We start from the raw sequence: 16,565 nt of genomic DNA on the forward strand, positions 1-16,565 counted from the left end.
GCAAATGATACATTATTATAAGGAAAAATATTAAAACACGAGTGAAATCATTGTTGTGTTCATGACGATGGGGAAAATAGGCATACAGCTTATACATTTACCCAAATTATTAAATGCATGTTTAACCGAAGCTAATTTGGGTGGGTTGTCCCATCCCCAATGACACTTCTCTTTCTTTTACGGCCCTGAGGAGAACATCGATCTCCTCGGTTGTGAACCGATTCTGTAGCGCGCCTGGTAAATGCGCCGTTATAATAGTATTGGGCCATGGAACAAGCGCACCTAGTTCATCATGCTCTTAAAGGGAATGTGATATAAAGCTCTTATTGGTTTGTTTCCCGTTATGCCCAAACCAAACCTATGAATAATGAAGCTACTTCAGACCAACCCCTTTTAGATTTGCGCCAGGCGCAAGAGGCATTTATCCCGCCGGGAAAATAGCAACAGCGCCGGGATCCGCCCACAAGGTTACTTGCGCTTTGCGCTTTGACAATTGCGTTTCAGATCGTTAAAATAGTGCCCAATAAGGTGACTTTCAATCAGTGTCTTTAGTGTTTTCACTGCATTTGTTGCTAAAACATAAAATACAAATAACTTACAAACTGAACTGTGAGTCTGTTTATCTTGACATTTATATACAGTAATGATTCTCTAATATCCCTAAGTAGAAACTAAATTGATAACTGTAATTTATAATGTGTCTGTGACACATTAACATGACATTAAAATATGTTTATTTTTAAATCAGATGTGCTCCAGTAAGTCAGAATCAAAGTGATTGTAGAGAAATTAATTAAAGAAAATAATTCAAACTATAGTCTCACACAGCCAGATCTATAGTAATTATGAGCAAAGACAGCTGTGAAAATAAATCTGCATTGTTTATCCTTTTGATCTTTCATTCAAAAAATTACTAAACTTCTAACCTTTCATTGAAGTAAAAGAGAAACTCACCTTATGAACTAAATGTTTTTCTCCAAGGCATGTTGGCCACAATTATTGGGACCCCTAGAAATTCTTCTGAGTAAAATATCTCTTAAGTATATTCCCATTCATATTTATGTTTTATTTATGTTCACATTCATATTTTATCATATTTATATTATTTTTTAGCACATCAGGGTGACTAGGAGCATGAAATTGTCCTGCCATGACTTCCTGTTCCACAAGAGTATAAATATGAGAAAACACAAAGGTCATATTCCCTTAATCATTCATCACCATGAGTAAAACCAAAGAATATACAGTAGTTCTGATGTGCAGCAATAGATTGTTAAGCTAAATAGAAAGTGGCTGTAAGAAAATAGCTAAAGCATTGGAAATACCAATTTCCACAATCAGGGCAATGATTGGTTACACTTTATTTTGATAGACACTTTAGACATTCTACTAACTATAAGTAACTTTTCAACTTCATGTCAACTAACTGTCATTAGAGTATTAGTAGACTGTAGTAGACTGTTAGGTTATATTTAGGTTTTAGGGTTCTGGTTAGGAGAATACGTTGACTTGTAGTTGCTAAGTTACTTATAGTCAGTAGAATATCTGTTGTGGGACCAACAAAATAAAGTGTTAGCAGATATTAAGCAGACAGTCTACTTATACTCTAATGACAGTTAGTTGACATGAAGCTGCAAAGTTACTTATAGTTAGTAGAATGTCTAAAGTGGATATTCGGGTGATTTGCGTTTGCTGTGTTAATTGCTGGGCAGAAACAGCAACTGTAAAACAGATATAAAGTCGAAGAGATCCAGAACAAGGCCAGGACAAGCGGTCAGTCCGTGAACGAGACAAGAGCGTGCAAGTCGTTTTTTTCAGAATATCCAGTTCTCCTGTTGTTTCAGTGCAGTATCTACCAGCAGGTAAGGTTGTTTTCGATTCTCTGGTTATTTTCTTGTTTTGCCTTCTCACAAATTTGTATTTTAATTAGACGCGTTCCCACTTTATACAGGTCCTTCTCAAAAAATTAGCATATTGTGATAAAGTTAATTATTTTCCATAATGTAATGATAAAAATTAAACTTTAATATATTTTAGATTCATTGTACACCAACTGAAATATTTCAGGTCTTTTATTGTTTTAATACTGATGATTTTGGCATACAGCTCATGAAAACCCAAAATTCCTGTCTCAAAAAATTAGCATATCATGAAAAGGGTCTCTAAACAAGCTATTAACCTAATCATCTGAATCAACTAATTAATTATAAACACCTGCAAAAGATTCCTGAGGCTTTTAAAAACTCCCAGCCTGTTTCATTACTCAAAACCGCAATCATGGGTAAGACTGCCGACCTGACTGCTGTCCAGAAGGCCATCATTGACACCCTCAAGCAAGAGGGTAAGACACAGAAAGAAATTTCTGAACAAATAGGCTGTTCCCAGAGTGCTGTATCAAGGCACCTCAGTGGGAAGTCTGTGGGAAGGAAAAAGTGTGGCAAAAAACGCTGCACAACGAGAAGAGGTGACCGGACCCTGAGGAAGATTGTGGAGAAGGACCGATTCCAGACCTTGGGGGACCTGCGGAAGCAGTGGACTGAGTCTGGAGTAGAAACATCCAGAGCCACCGTGCACAGGCGTGTGCAGGAAATGGCCTACAGGTGCCGCATTCCCCAGGTCAAGCCACTTTTGAACCAGAAACAGCGGCAGAAGCGCCTGACCTGGGCTACAGAGAAGCAGCACTGGACTGTTGCTCAGTTTTGCATGTCATTCGAAAATCAAGGTGCCAGAGTCTGGAGGAAGACTGGGGAGAAGGAAATGCCAAAATGCCTGAAGTCCAGTGTCAAGTACCCACAGTCAGTGATGGTCTGGGGTGCCATGTCAGCCGCTGGTGTTGGTCCACTGTGTTTTATCAAGGGGAGGGTCAATGCAGCTAGCTATCAGGAGATTTTGGAGCACTTCATGCTTCCATCTGCTGAAAAGCTTTATGGAGATGAAGATTTCATTTTTCAGCACGACCTGGCACCTGCTCACAGTGACAAAACCACTGGTAAATGGTTTACTGACCATGGTATTACTGTGCTCAATTGGCCTGCCAACTCTCCTGACCTGAACCCCATAGAGAATCTGTGGGATATTGTGAAGAGAAAGTTGAGAGACGCAAGACCCAACACTCTGGATGAGCTTAAGGCCGCTATCGAAGCATCCTGGGCCTCCATAACACCTCAGCAGTGCCACAGGCTGATTGCCTCCATGCCACGCCGCATTGAAGCAGTCATTTCTGCAAAAGGATTCCCGACCAAGTATTGACTATTTTGTGCATAACTGAACATAATTATTTGAAGGTTGACTTTTTTTTTTGTATTAAAAACACTTCTTTTATTGGTCGGATGAAATATGCTAATTTTTTGAGACAGGAATTTTGGGTTTTCATGAGCTGTATGCCAAAATCATCAGTATTAAAACAATAAAAGACCTGAAATATTTCAGTTGGTGTGCAATGAATCTAAAATATATGAAAGTTTAATTTTTATCATTACATTATGGAAAATAATTAACTTTATCACAATATGCTAATTTTTTGAGAAGGACCTGTATAACAGCCGCTCTGAATAATATTGCAGTTTAAATTGTATAGCACTTAAGTGAGCGCTGTCCAACAGCTAGTTTCGATTCCTCTCCCATTATTCGGGTGATTTGCGTTTGCTGTGTTAATTGCTGGGCAGAAACAGCTGTCCTCACTCAGGCGTTAGTACGCATTATATCTATGTAGTGCGCGCGCTGTCGCGGAAGCGCCAGCGGAAGCGTTCAGCCTCCTCGTGTCAAGACCGACTCGGGTAAAGACCATCGACTCTACCTGTGCGACTCCACCGAGCAACGACACCACCTACGCACTTAAGTATCTTCTTCTCCCTTTCCTTTCCTACTTGTACTGTATTTCCCTTAATCAACATGTGCTTTCAATACATTCCTGTTGTCTCCCGACAACGCACTCTCATCACGCACAGAAGGCAGCGCAATACTGCTAATCTGCGTCCCGTTCTCTCATCCACACACACACCTCTCTCTCTTTCTATGGGTCTATGGAATTGTCAGTCAGCAGTCAATAAAGCTGACTTCATTCCTGCCTTTGCATCTCTTTCAACTCTTAATATCTTGGGCTTGACTGAGACCTGGATCCGTCCAGAAGACTCAGCAACCCCTGCTGCTCTCTCTAACAACTTCTCTTTCTCTCACACCCCTCGCCAGTCTGGTAGGGGTGGGGGGACTGGTATTCTCATTTCTAACAATTGGAAATACTCAACTCTCTCCTCTCTATGCAATAACAACTCATTTGAATATCACGCTATTACACTTACAACTCCCTTTAAGATCGAGATTGTAGACATTTATCGCCCCCCAGGTCAACTGGGAAGCTTTGTTGAGGAGCTGGATGTGCTGCTGTCCTCTTTCCCTGAGGACAGCACTCCACTTGTAGTCTTTGGCGATTTCAACATTCATCTAGAGAAGCCGTATGCTACAGATTTCATCTCTCTCCTAGCCTCATTCGATCTCAATCGGCTCATCACCACAGGTACTCACAAGTCAGGCAACCAACTGGACCTGGTCTACACACGCAACTGCATCACAGACAACATTTTGGTGAAACCTCTCCATGTTTCAGATCATTTCCTCATTACTTTCAATCTACAACTCACTATCCACACTCCACCAACTCCCCTACCAGTTACCTTCAGACGAAACCTGCGCTCACTTTCTCCCTCCCGTCTTTCCTCTGCTGTGTCATCTTCTCTTCCCTCACCCTCACAATTCTCATCTCTAGATGTGAATACCGCAACGGATACTTTATGCTCCACATTAACTTCTTCTTTAGACATTATCTGCCCTCTCTCCTCCAGGCCAGCACGCGCTACCCCCTCTAACCCCTGGTTATCTGAAGTTCTTCGGGAACACCGGACTAAACTCAGGGCAATGGAGAGGAAATGGCGCAAATCAAAAGATACATCTGACCTGAGTATGTACCAATCTCTGCTCTCTTCCTTTTCTGCTGATGTTCATGCCGCAAAATCTTCATATTTCCACAACAAGATCAACTCTTCCTCTAACACACGAACACTTTTCAAGACATTCAACTCTCTCCTCTGTCCACCTCCACCACCACCCACCTCCTCGCTAACTGCTGATGATTTTGCTAACTTCTTCACTAACAAAACAACAACCATTAGCAGTCAGTTCTCTCCTCAACACACACAGGAACCTAGTCCAACCTCTCCCACAGCCAATAACCTTCTCTCCTCCTTCTCTCCTCTGACCGAGGAAGAAGTATCTAAACTTCTCCTCTCCAGTCATCCTACCACCTGCCCTCTAGACCCCATCCCCTCACACCTTCTTCAAGCCATCTCTCCCACACTTCTACCAGCACTCACACACATCATCAACTCATCCCTCCATACTGGCATTTTTCCTACAGCATTTAAGCAGGCTCGGGTAACCCCACTGCTTAAAAAACCAACTTTAAACACATCACTTCTAGAGAATTACAGACCTGTCTCTCTCCTACCTTTCATTGCAAAAACACTTGAAAGAGTTGCTTTCAACCAAGTATCATCTTTCCTGTCTCTGAATAACCAGCTGGATGTTAACCAATCTGGCTTCAAGAAAGGGCATTCGACCGAGACCGCATTACTTTCAGTCACAGAAGCCCTGCGGATCGCCAAAGCTGCTTCCAAATCATCAGTTCTCATTCTCCTAGACCTGTCTGCTGCCTTCGACACTGTGAATCATCAGATCCTTCTGTCCACCCTCTCATCACTGGGCATCACTGGATCTTCCCTCCACGGGTTTGAGTCCTATCTCACAGGTAGGTCATTCAGGGTCGCATGGAGAGGCGAGGTATCCAAAGTACATCGACTGACCACAGGGGTTCCCCAGGGGTCAGTTCTTGGACCCCTCCTCTTCTCCATTTACACCACATCACTGGGACCCATCATACAGGCACATGGTTTCTCTTACCATTGCTATGCTGATGACACCCAGCTCTACCTCTCATTTCAACCAGACGATCCCACAGTAGCTGCACGTATCTCTAGCTGTCTGGCGGACATCTCGGCATGTTTGAAGGAACATCACCTGCAGCTCAATCTGGCAAAGACTGAGCTTCTTGTTCTCCCTGCCAATCCGTCTCTACAGCATGACTTCACTATCCAGTTAGACTCATCCTCAATCACCCCATCAAGGTCAGTCAGAAATCTTGGAGTAATCTTTGATGACCAGCTAACCTTCACAGACCACATTTCAAAGACAGCTCGATCATGCAGGTTTGCAATGCACAACATCAGGAAGATCAGGCCTTTCCTAACTGAGCATGCAACACAGCTTCTTGTACAGGCCCTGGTTATTTCTAGGCTTGATTACTGCAATGCTCTTCTAGCTGGTCTTCCATCATGTGCAACTAAACCCTTACAATTGATCCAGAATGCTGCTGCTTGTCTTGTATTCAACGAGCCCAAAAGGGCCCACGTCACTCCGCTGTTCATCTCCCTGCATTGGCTACCACTCGCTGCTCGAATCAAGTTCAAGGCGCTGACACTTGCTTACAGATTGTCCACCGGCTCAGCTCCCTCCTACTTTCACTTGCTCCTACGGGTCTACATCCCTACCAGAAGCCTACGATCGGCCAAGGAGCGACGGCTCGTGGTGCCTTCACAGCGAGGCACAAAATCACTGTCCAGAACATTCTCATTCATGGTTCCATGCTGGTGGAATGACCTACCCACCCTCGTCCGTAATGCAGAATCCCTGACAGCATTCAAAAGACAACTGAAAACTCATCTCTTCCGTGAGCACTTAACATAAAAAAAAAAACCTTTCTCTTGAAATCTTCGCTTGTCTGGTTTATGCTACTCCGAGCAATGTTTGAACTTTGTATTCTGAGCACTTCTTGCGTTGTTTTTGCCTCTCCACGATGACTCGCTTGGTTTAATCCTCAAATGTAAGTCGCTTTGGATAAAAGCGTCTGCTAAATGACTAAATGTAAATGTAAATGGATATCAAAATAAAGTGTTACCCAATGATTAAGAAGATGTTACAACTAAAGATGTTTCAAACCTTCCTCGAAGAGGACATGTGTCTATATCATCCTAATGCACGGTGAGGAGGAGAGTTTGAGTGGCCAAATACTATCCAAGGATCACAAATGGAGAATTGCAGAGGGTAGTTGAGTATTGGGGGTCAGAAAGCCTACAATTTATTTTATCAAACAGCATCTACATTACCACAAGTTGTTTGGGAAGGTTTCAAGAAAAATTGTTCCAAAAACATACTCCAGCGTAGTCAGTTGTCAGATACGATTGGAACTTAGTCAGATGAAACTAAAAAAAAAAAGAGTTTTTGGCAGCAAACACACTAGATGGGTTTGGTGCAAACAGAGATAAAATGTACCCCATGGCAATGGTTAAATGGACAATGATCCGAAATAAACATTAAAAAAACACAAAAATGTGTCATTGAGGCACACAATTAAGCTTCTGCCATTACCATACCAGTCACCTGACTTGAACCCTATAGAAAAGCAGTGGAGTGAACCGTAGAGAATAAGTGCCAACATGGAGCTGGGAATCGAAGGATCTGGAGAGATTATGTATGGAGGAATAGTCTCTGATCTCTTGTCAGTTGTTCTCCAAACTCATCAGGCATTATAGGAGAAGACTCAGAGCTGTTATCTTGGGAAAAAGATCTTGCAGTAATTTGGTGCCAATCATTTTGGCCAACGTGAACTAGAGAAAAAACATTTATTTCATAATGTGAGTTTCCCATCATTTTAAATTGTTTTACTTTAATGAAAGGTTAGGATTTTGTGAATGTTTTGAAGAAAGATCAAAAGTATAAACAATGCAGTTTTACTTTTACAGCCACCTTTGCTCATATTTACCAAGGGTGCCAATATTAGTGGAGGGCACTGTATATCACTGCAAAATTATTTACAACTTATTACTTCTAAGCAAAGGAAAAAAGTATGTCGGGACCTTGAATTACGTTCAGACTCTTTAACGTTGCGTGTGCACAAATACAAGGATGAGCAAAACGTTTGGCTGCAACCCACAGCAGAAGAAGTTTTTTTTATTTTTATTTTTATTCTAATTCCTGATTTCAAAATTTGATTTGTTAACTGGAATGTTGTTATTTTGGAAGTTCCCCGAGACTACTACTATACAACCAGTGTTGGGTAAGTTCACTTTCTACATGAACTAGTTCAAAGTTTAGTTCACAAATATTAAAATGAACTAGTTCAGTTCATAGTTCGAATGATCATACTTTAAAATTTTTAACTAGTTCATAGTTTTTTTTTTTTTTTTTCCATGTTGCTGCAAGCTATTATTTTTCAAAATTATTGCCACAGCCCATATAGAACCACAGACAGCAATTATTTTATCGGCGGGCAAAGTTTGAACAGAAATGTAAGATTTTTCCCATCCTCACCGACCTTGTCATAAAACTCGTTTAAATGATCATAGGATCATTTAGGCGGTAACAAAATAGGCGGTGCGACACTAGTGGTTGGTGTTGCCAGATTGGGTATTTTTTCCGCTACATATTAAAGGTGCAGTGTGTGATTTTTAGAGGTATCTAGTGGTGAGGTTACAAATTGCAACCAACAAAAGTTTCGGTGGCCGACTGGAAAATATGTCATCTTCTGAGACAGCAGAGTGCATGTTCAGACTCTTTAATGTTGCGTGTGCATAAATACAAGCATGAGCAAAGTGTTTGGCTGCAACTCACAACAGAAGAAGTTTTTTTTTTCACAGAAGAAAGTTTAGAATATTTAAAGGGCACCTATTATGCCCCTTTTTACAAGATGTAATATTGGTCTCGGGTGTCCCCAGAATGTATTTGTGAAGTTTCAGCACAACATACCCCACAGTTAATTTATTATAACCATTTGAAAATGTCATTTTGTGGCCTGTTTTAAAAAGAGCTGTTTTGGTGTGTACCACCTTAAATGTAAATGAGCTGCATATCCCCGCCCAGCCTTTGGATGAGGGCGTAACTTGCAAACAACAGTCGGTAGAAGCAGAATGGCTGAGAGTGAGAGACCCGCTGTTTTGTATGGCATTCAGCCGTACATGTTTGAACCGGAATCAGACCCAGATGATGAAGAGACTCCGGCAGAAGAATCACAAATGAGAATGGAGCAGGACGTCTCGGAATGGTTATTTTATACATGTATGTACTTATAGAGTTGTAATTGTGTCCCCTTTGCAATTATGGATGTGCAACACACACACAGACACACACAAAACTGTGATAACTTTGGCGCAATTTTTTAAAACTACAAACACAAATACTGTGATAATGTTTGCTACGTACAAACGAAATTACATTTATGCGAGGGACCTGTTGCGTCATGTTTACATTACTTGTCGTACAGGTGCTTATGTGGCAAATGTGAGAAGATGGCTACAGAACAAGAAAATATATGCTACAGGGAGATAGAACAGGTATTACATCGCTGTCCGATGAAAACAGCGTATGTCCATTTTGCCGATTTTGAGATTTTTCGACGGATAGAATGTCCAGGTTCATTTCCGTATACAGGATGCGTCACATTATCTAAATGACCAATGAAAAGTTGTGAAATCATGTCATCTGATTTTCACGTATATCCATTTGGTGTCAAAGCTGTCAATCACGCCGTGTATCTCCCACCCTGTGGAGGCATCTTGCCGGTCTCGTGTAGTTTCATCTTAAGCGTCTCTGGAAGCTCAGCATTAGATTGCCAAATAACACTGTGAGGTAAAGTATCAGCAAACATTTGTTTTTGACAACTGTTCTCAAGTTTATTATATATTCACAAAATTACGGTAGGACTGTGCAAACAAAGTATCAGTCTAGCATTGCCATGTCAGTGTATTGATTCATTGTCCCTTCATAGTTTACAAGAGACATTTAATAAACTGAGCGTAGCTTATTCATCTGTCAATATGAAACGCGATTTGGTCATTCTAATTAATGATCGGAAGAACGCGTATCGACCACTGTTACTGTAAAATATGCACGTATATCCATTTAAACTCGATTTTGGTCAAATGTGGATTATATCATTACACTGGCAAGACTATGGTTACATTCAAAGATGCCGTACCAAGTATGCAACACTACGTTCAACTGCTTTTGAAATTACGGTGTTTTTTTCACTTCCTGAAAAGTAACCGTTTTGGACATACGTGAGTTTCATCGGGCAGCGACGATTAATTTATTTACAATTGTAATTGTTGCAAAAAATAATATGTGACATAAAACTGTCTGAAACTATTTGTTGTATGGAAGGTTACAAGATGCAATTTTGATGTCTTGTCTTTGCAGAAAACATGCACAATTTTTAATACAATATCTTTAAAAAATATATTTATAAACGTGTGGTCACACACTATACAAACAAGGTTTAAATTATTACACAGACATCCTAAGACGACGACAACAACTTTAGACACATTTGTTGTTGAATTGGCTGACATCGACTGAAATGACTATTTGCTCAAAAATCATAAAATACACTTAGTTCTACTAGAGGTGACGTTGGATCGCGAACAGTAGGCAACGATCCAGACTTGAGGATTAACTTTGAAGCAAGACCTGCTTTGAATTGACCCTCGTTCACAAAACAGTCTGTCAGAAAATGATTTGCGCAAACATAAATGTATTTTGGAAGTTTAAGTGGCGCTTTTCCTTCCTAAATAAAATCCATCCACTGCGTTTTCAGTGGCTCTGATGTCGGAAGTAAGTGAAAACTACTATGAACATTATTACATCCCACAACAGAACACTTATGTTTCTTAGGAGACATTTTCGACAAGGCAGCACAAATCGTTAGAACACCGGCTGTCATTGAAACAATGGAGGATGGTGAACAGATCACCGAGGGCGGGCTCTATGCCAAAACCACAGTGCCAATCAAACCACGTCGGTGGGGCTTGCTCAATTCTACGTCACACTGAGCCGAATCCTAGAACAGCTCGTTCTGAGACAGTGCTTATGGTTTATTGAGATTGTAAAAAAAAAACACTGGGTGGATTTTTATCATTCTAGGGTGGTTTTGCTCACATACTGCCAAGACACATTGATGTTCAAACACCATGTAAAAGTGAATTTTGCATAATAGGTGCCCTTTAAAGGGGATTTTTTGGATTACAATTTTTTAAGGCTCATGCTCAAATGGCACATGTGAAAAACAGAAAATGTGTAAAAAAAAAGAATGTTTTCCTCTGCTGACATTGGCAACCCAATCTGCTTTTCTTTTGCTCTCTCTCTTAGCAAGTCTTGTTGATCTATTAACTATAAATACTTGAAAAAAATAAAAGAATGATCAATCACTCACAGCAATCTGACAGCAGCTGCATCAATGTGTCACAAAAACTGATCCCTCACAAAATACTTAAAGTTTGGCACCTTTAATGTAAGTAATATCTCAAAGAAACATACCCTAATGCTAACGGGAAGCATGTTGATGTATTTATATTAATGCTATGCTACCTCTATATGACGGAAAGGGCAAAATTGTATTACAGGTAATCATACTGGTATCGCTGTGTATTGCTGAAGTGTTTTGCTTTGAGCATCTTAATGGATTGTGAGTGTGTTTGTGTGTGTGTGTTTGTGTAAAGACTTCTTGACCTACATGAAATCAGCGCACATTTCCATTTATTCATCCTGCTGTACATATCCTTTTGATCCTGTGTGGATCTTGTTTCTCATCACAACCTGCTTGTGTGTGTGTGCACACATGTGTGGGTGTTGCATTTTGGCACTGGATATAATTTGCATGTCAAAGAGGAGACCTAGAAATGTAGGTTTGTTATCATCCTTGCATTTCTGATAGATGTCTTGTATTGATTACTATGGTATACTGGAATGACCAATAGTTGGAGAATTTTGCTGTGTGCAGTTGTGAGTGTATGATCAAAGCAATAAGGAGAGGTGTGTTAAATGTGCCACCTTCAAAGATCTCCTCACACATTTATAGAGGTTATGAGAATATTTTTATTGAGTATTTGAAGTCCAAAACTATTTCCCAAAAAAAAAAAAAAAAAAAAAATATATATATATATATATATATATATATATATTATTATTATTTATTATTTTACCACTTTTAACAAAACAGATTGTTTCAAAGCAACCTCACAATAATAAACACAATCATCAGCTAAATGTTTCAAATGGAAGCCAGCTAGATAAGATAATTTATTTTATTTCTTTAATGACAATTCTATATCTCACAGTTGCATCTTTATTTCTAATTATTGTGACTTTACTTTGTTATGTTTAACTTTACCTCACAATTAACCGTTTTATTTATTTTGTTTAATTTTTTTTTACTCTGAGATTTAATAGTTGTAGCATAGATTTTCTTTTCCAAAGACAAGAATGCATTAATTTGATCAATAGTGACAGTAAAGGTATTTTTTTAATGTTACAAAACATTCATCATGGTTCCCATGTAGCCTTGGCAAGTATTAAAGACTTCCTTAAAAAAAAAAAAATGAACAGGGACTTCCCTAAAAATGACCCCAACAACTGTTGCAAACAACCAAACACTCCGAACTCAGGACATTACTTAGAAGGAAGATATAGAACAAAATTGAGCTTTTTTTTTTTGTTGACCTTTGTTGCTTTTGAATTATTACAGGATCTTTTTGTGAAAGCATGTCAAACTCTTGACTTATTTGGGTCATATACGCTGGCATGCAGATATCTGGGTTGTTTCACGTGAAACTCAACTCACATAGGAGAAGACTTCACAAAACCCTCTAACACAACTCAAATACCAAATACCACATTACATTTTCCTCATGACTGACCAAGAGCAGAGACACACACACGCCCTCACCCAGTCTCTGAGGGACAGCTACATTTTTAATAAGGCCTTTGGAGTGAAAACAATCCTCCTGTCAACCAGCACTCTCTGTCCCATCTCATCCTGTCACTGCAGTGTCAGACCTGCACACACACACACACACACACACACACACACACACACACACACACACACACACACACACACACACACACACACACACACATGTTTAGGCTGCAGATGAAAAGGACTTCCGGGCCAGAGACACACCAGAGAGTTTCTGTGAAAGCAGCCAGACGTCCAGACGCACACATAACCACACGCAGGGCTGATCGACAGACCGACGCCACATATGGCCATCAGATATTAAGATGTGAGAACAGACATCTTTTGTTATCTCCGAAAACTCAATTTTCTTTTGTTTTCTGTCTATTTTCTTTGGGGGGAAAGGGAAGCAGGATTGGAGAACTGAGGCTATTTTCCTCTGATGCTCCAGATTCAAGATTCTGACATGGTGAAATTTAGTTAGAACTCAGAAGATGATTTGGTTTAAAAGCTCTTTCACTGATCCTTGTCCATCACCCACCTAATGAGTACCCGTTGTTTTCCAGACTAACCATGGCAGATCTAAATATGTCATCCTGAACTGTAAAAACTCAATCCAAAAAGCATGCTAACTGATCAAAACAAGCTTTAAACTTGTATAAAATTACACAAGGATGTTTTCACAACACTGCACAACATTGGACTGGTTCCTGGATCAACACTCCTGGAAACAATCACAGCCCTACCATTCGCTTCCACTAGAAATTTAGAGAATTGAGCTTGAAGAGAAAAAAAAAATATTATATTCCCTAATTCCTGATTTAAAAATTTGATTTGTTAACTGGAATGTTGTTATTATTGGAAGTCACGCGAGACTACTACTATTATACAACCAGTGTTGGGAAAGTTCACTTTCTACATGAACTAGTTCAAAGTTTAGTTCACAAATTTTAAAATGAACTAGTTCGGTTCATAGTTCAAAATGTTGAACTAGTTCATATTTCTTATTTTTCCATATGTTGCTGCGAGCTGTTATCTTTCACTGTAGCGCTGTTTGTTCGCTGTCGGCTACGGTAGAAACATGACGACACAATTTGTCGACCTCCATAGAAGCGGGTGCCTGCGGTTATGGAGATATAAATGTCTGATTATATGGTAATAAAAACATTACGGTTCATTATGCAAGGTCTTTATACACCACTGAAAACATAGTTATGGATCTTATATTGCATTTCTGTCAATAGATCCTCAGAAATATTACACAATGCACCTTTAAGGCCTGTTTTCGGTGTGTTTTATCCGGGTTTCCGCCTGGAAGGCTCTGTAGAAATCTGGCACCCTATTAAAGGAAGTTAAACTGAGAGAGCATGGCGTTCACAGACACCAAAATGAACGAGTTCACAGTAACGTTCATCAGGCAGTAATACAGTACGTTCAGTTCACGTTTGCCCAAAATATGAACGAGTTCATGAACTATCGTTCAATGAACGCATTCAGGCACAACACTGTATACAACTACAGTTAGAAGATGGTAGGCTCACAAAACTTAAAGTCACTAGGAAATCCAAATTAACAATTGTATTTTTTTTTTATTCGTGTGCCATCATAATTTTTGATCAAAATAAATTCCCCTCCCTCTTGCAGCGACATCTTTTCTCTTCTGTCAACCTTCAACCAATTTCAACATGGAAAAATGTTTTAAACCTAAACTCAGGTCAGTTCGCATGCAGTGCATGCTGGGAACCTGGCAGCACTGCAGTATATTTCACAACTTTTTGAACAGATGATGATTGTAAGTAAACAAGCCGTATTAGCGGAGTTGCATTAATTACTTTGCCAAAAACCGAGTTTGTGCTTGGCAAATTTGGAGGTGATCCCACAGAGAAAGAACCACCACATGTTTATATGTTCTCTACAAATCTTTAATTGTTCATTTTCACACAAGTAATGGAATAAATTACTTATTCTGAATCTCAAAACGTCACCTTTCCGTAAATCAGCTTTGCAGGAGTGACACAAAGAGAAAGAGAGAGAGCGTGCCTGGGTGCCAGTCATAATGGCAGCTCTCCTCATGCTGTTGAGGTATGCTCACATTATAATACAGGAGGGGAGATAATCTGATTCTCATATTCAAATCACTGTTTGTCCATAAATCTTGAAATATTCATGAAAACTCAAATCTATTCAATCCTTCCGGCACCCTTGTGGGAATTAAAGCATAAAGTCGAGTGAGTGCGCCAGTGGCTCGCCAAAACTTGATTTAGAAAATCTCTTTTTGGAAGCAATTCGTGTTTACACTCCACTGGTGTTAAGATTCTTTCTGGCCCAGCACCGTTTCAGACGCTCCTTCAAATGTTCCTTTCTTGAGGGGACACTAAACTCAGCCATCAGTCCTTTATGGCTTATACACCATTCTGATGTAGTGCCTATGGGATGCGCTAGGGGGCGCTCCGACTTTTCCTTGTGTTTGCCACCGTGGTTCCTGCATTATTCCACTCAGATGAAAACCGTGACATTTGGTTGCTGGGAGACGGGGAGCATGTATAGACCAACAGTTTGATATAAGGCACTAAAGTTATTATTTGAAGCATAAGGGAATGGATGACTAGGACTAATCCACCCCATTCAGAAACGAAATATATGTTATTCCATGGAGAGAGAGATAAATGACCATGCCTTACTTCGACTCTAAAAATTATAATCAGTTACAATAATGTTTTAATGTTTATTTAGCAATTTTCATTACAATTGACAACAGCTGTGCATTGGTTCGATGTGTCACTCACCACCCACAACTTGTTTTCACATGTTTTCAAACAGACAGTTGGAATGCCAATAGCCTCTTTCGGATTTTGTAACAAGCAAACGGTGTTAAACACAAAATGTGCATTTAATTACTTCTGCCCATGATTGTCTGAAGGTAGAGATAGTCTAACTCAATTTTGGCGAATATTTGACCAAAGCATAGGATGTATTTACTGAGATCACATTTAACAGCTTTATAGCTCTTTTGTATACTGTGACTGCCATTAAACAAAATTGCATGTATTTAATTTTAATAAAAATGCAATGATATAAGAGTTGATTGTTTTAGCAGTATTTAATCTAATCCTTTAAGATTTGCTTTGCACGAAATGACAAAAAGTAGTAGAGAAAAGAGATGTCCATTAGAATGGACACTGGGTCTAAGCGGGTTAATTACTTAATCCAGCGAGCACAGTTGCATCTTATTTAATTACAGGGATGGAAAACAAGTGCTGGACATATTAACATATTTCTTATTTATGTGGAGCTGCCACGAGGAATCCCATGCGCGTGACTGACAGCAGCGCAACAGATTATTTTTGGCAGCTAGGAGGCGCATGTGGCTCGCGCTTGGGAACCAAACCTGAGAAAGCTCCAAAGACAGCACATTGTGAGATGTAGTAGAGAATCTTCCTGGTATATGTTAGCAATCGAAACATTAAATGCATGTCATTCCTATATAAAGAATACAAAAGTAATTGTAAAATAGTGTATTGGTGGGGGTGGGGGGACTGTCCGTTTAAAATGAGATATATACAATAAGCTTAATCAAAGCACTTGATATGAAATGAAATGCACAAATGCTGGTTTCCCCCCTTTTTACTTTTTTTCACGCATACACAAGTTAAAATTGTGATTTAGACAAATAATGTAGATAAATACATGTCACTGTGTATGTATATTCACACCATTTACACATATA

This window comes from Siphateles boraxobius, unplaced genomic scaffold, assembly GCF_051911475.1.
Source record: "Siphateles boraxobius isolate OS27281-9 unplaced genomic scaffold, OSU_SipBor_1 3, whole genome shotgun sequence".
NCBI classification, from domain to species: domain Eukaryota; kingdom Metazoa; phylum Chordata; class Actinopteri; order Cypriniformes; family Leuciscidae; genus Siphateles; species Siphateles boraxobius.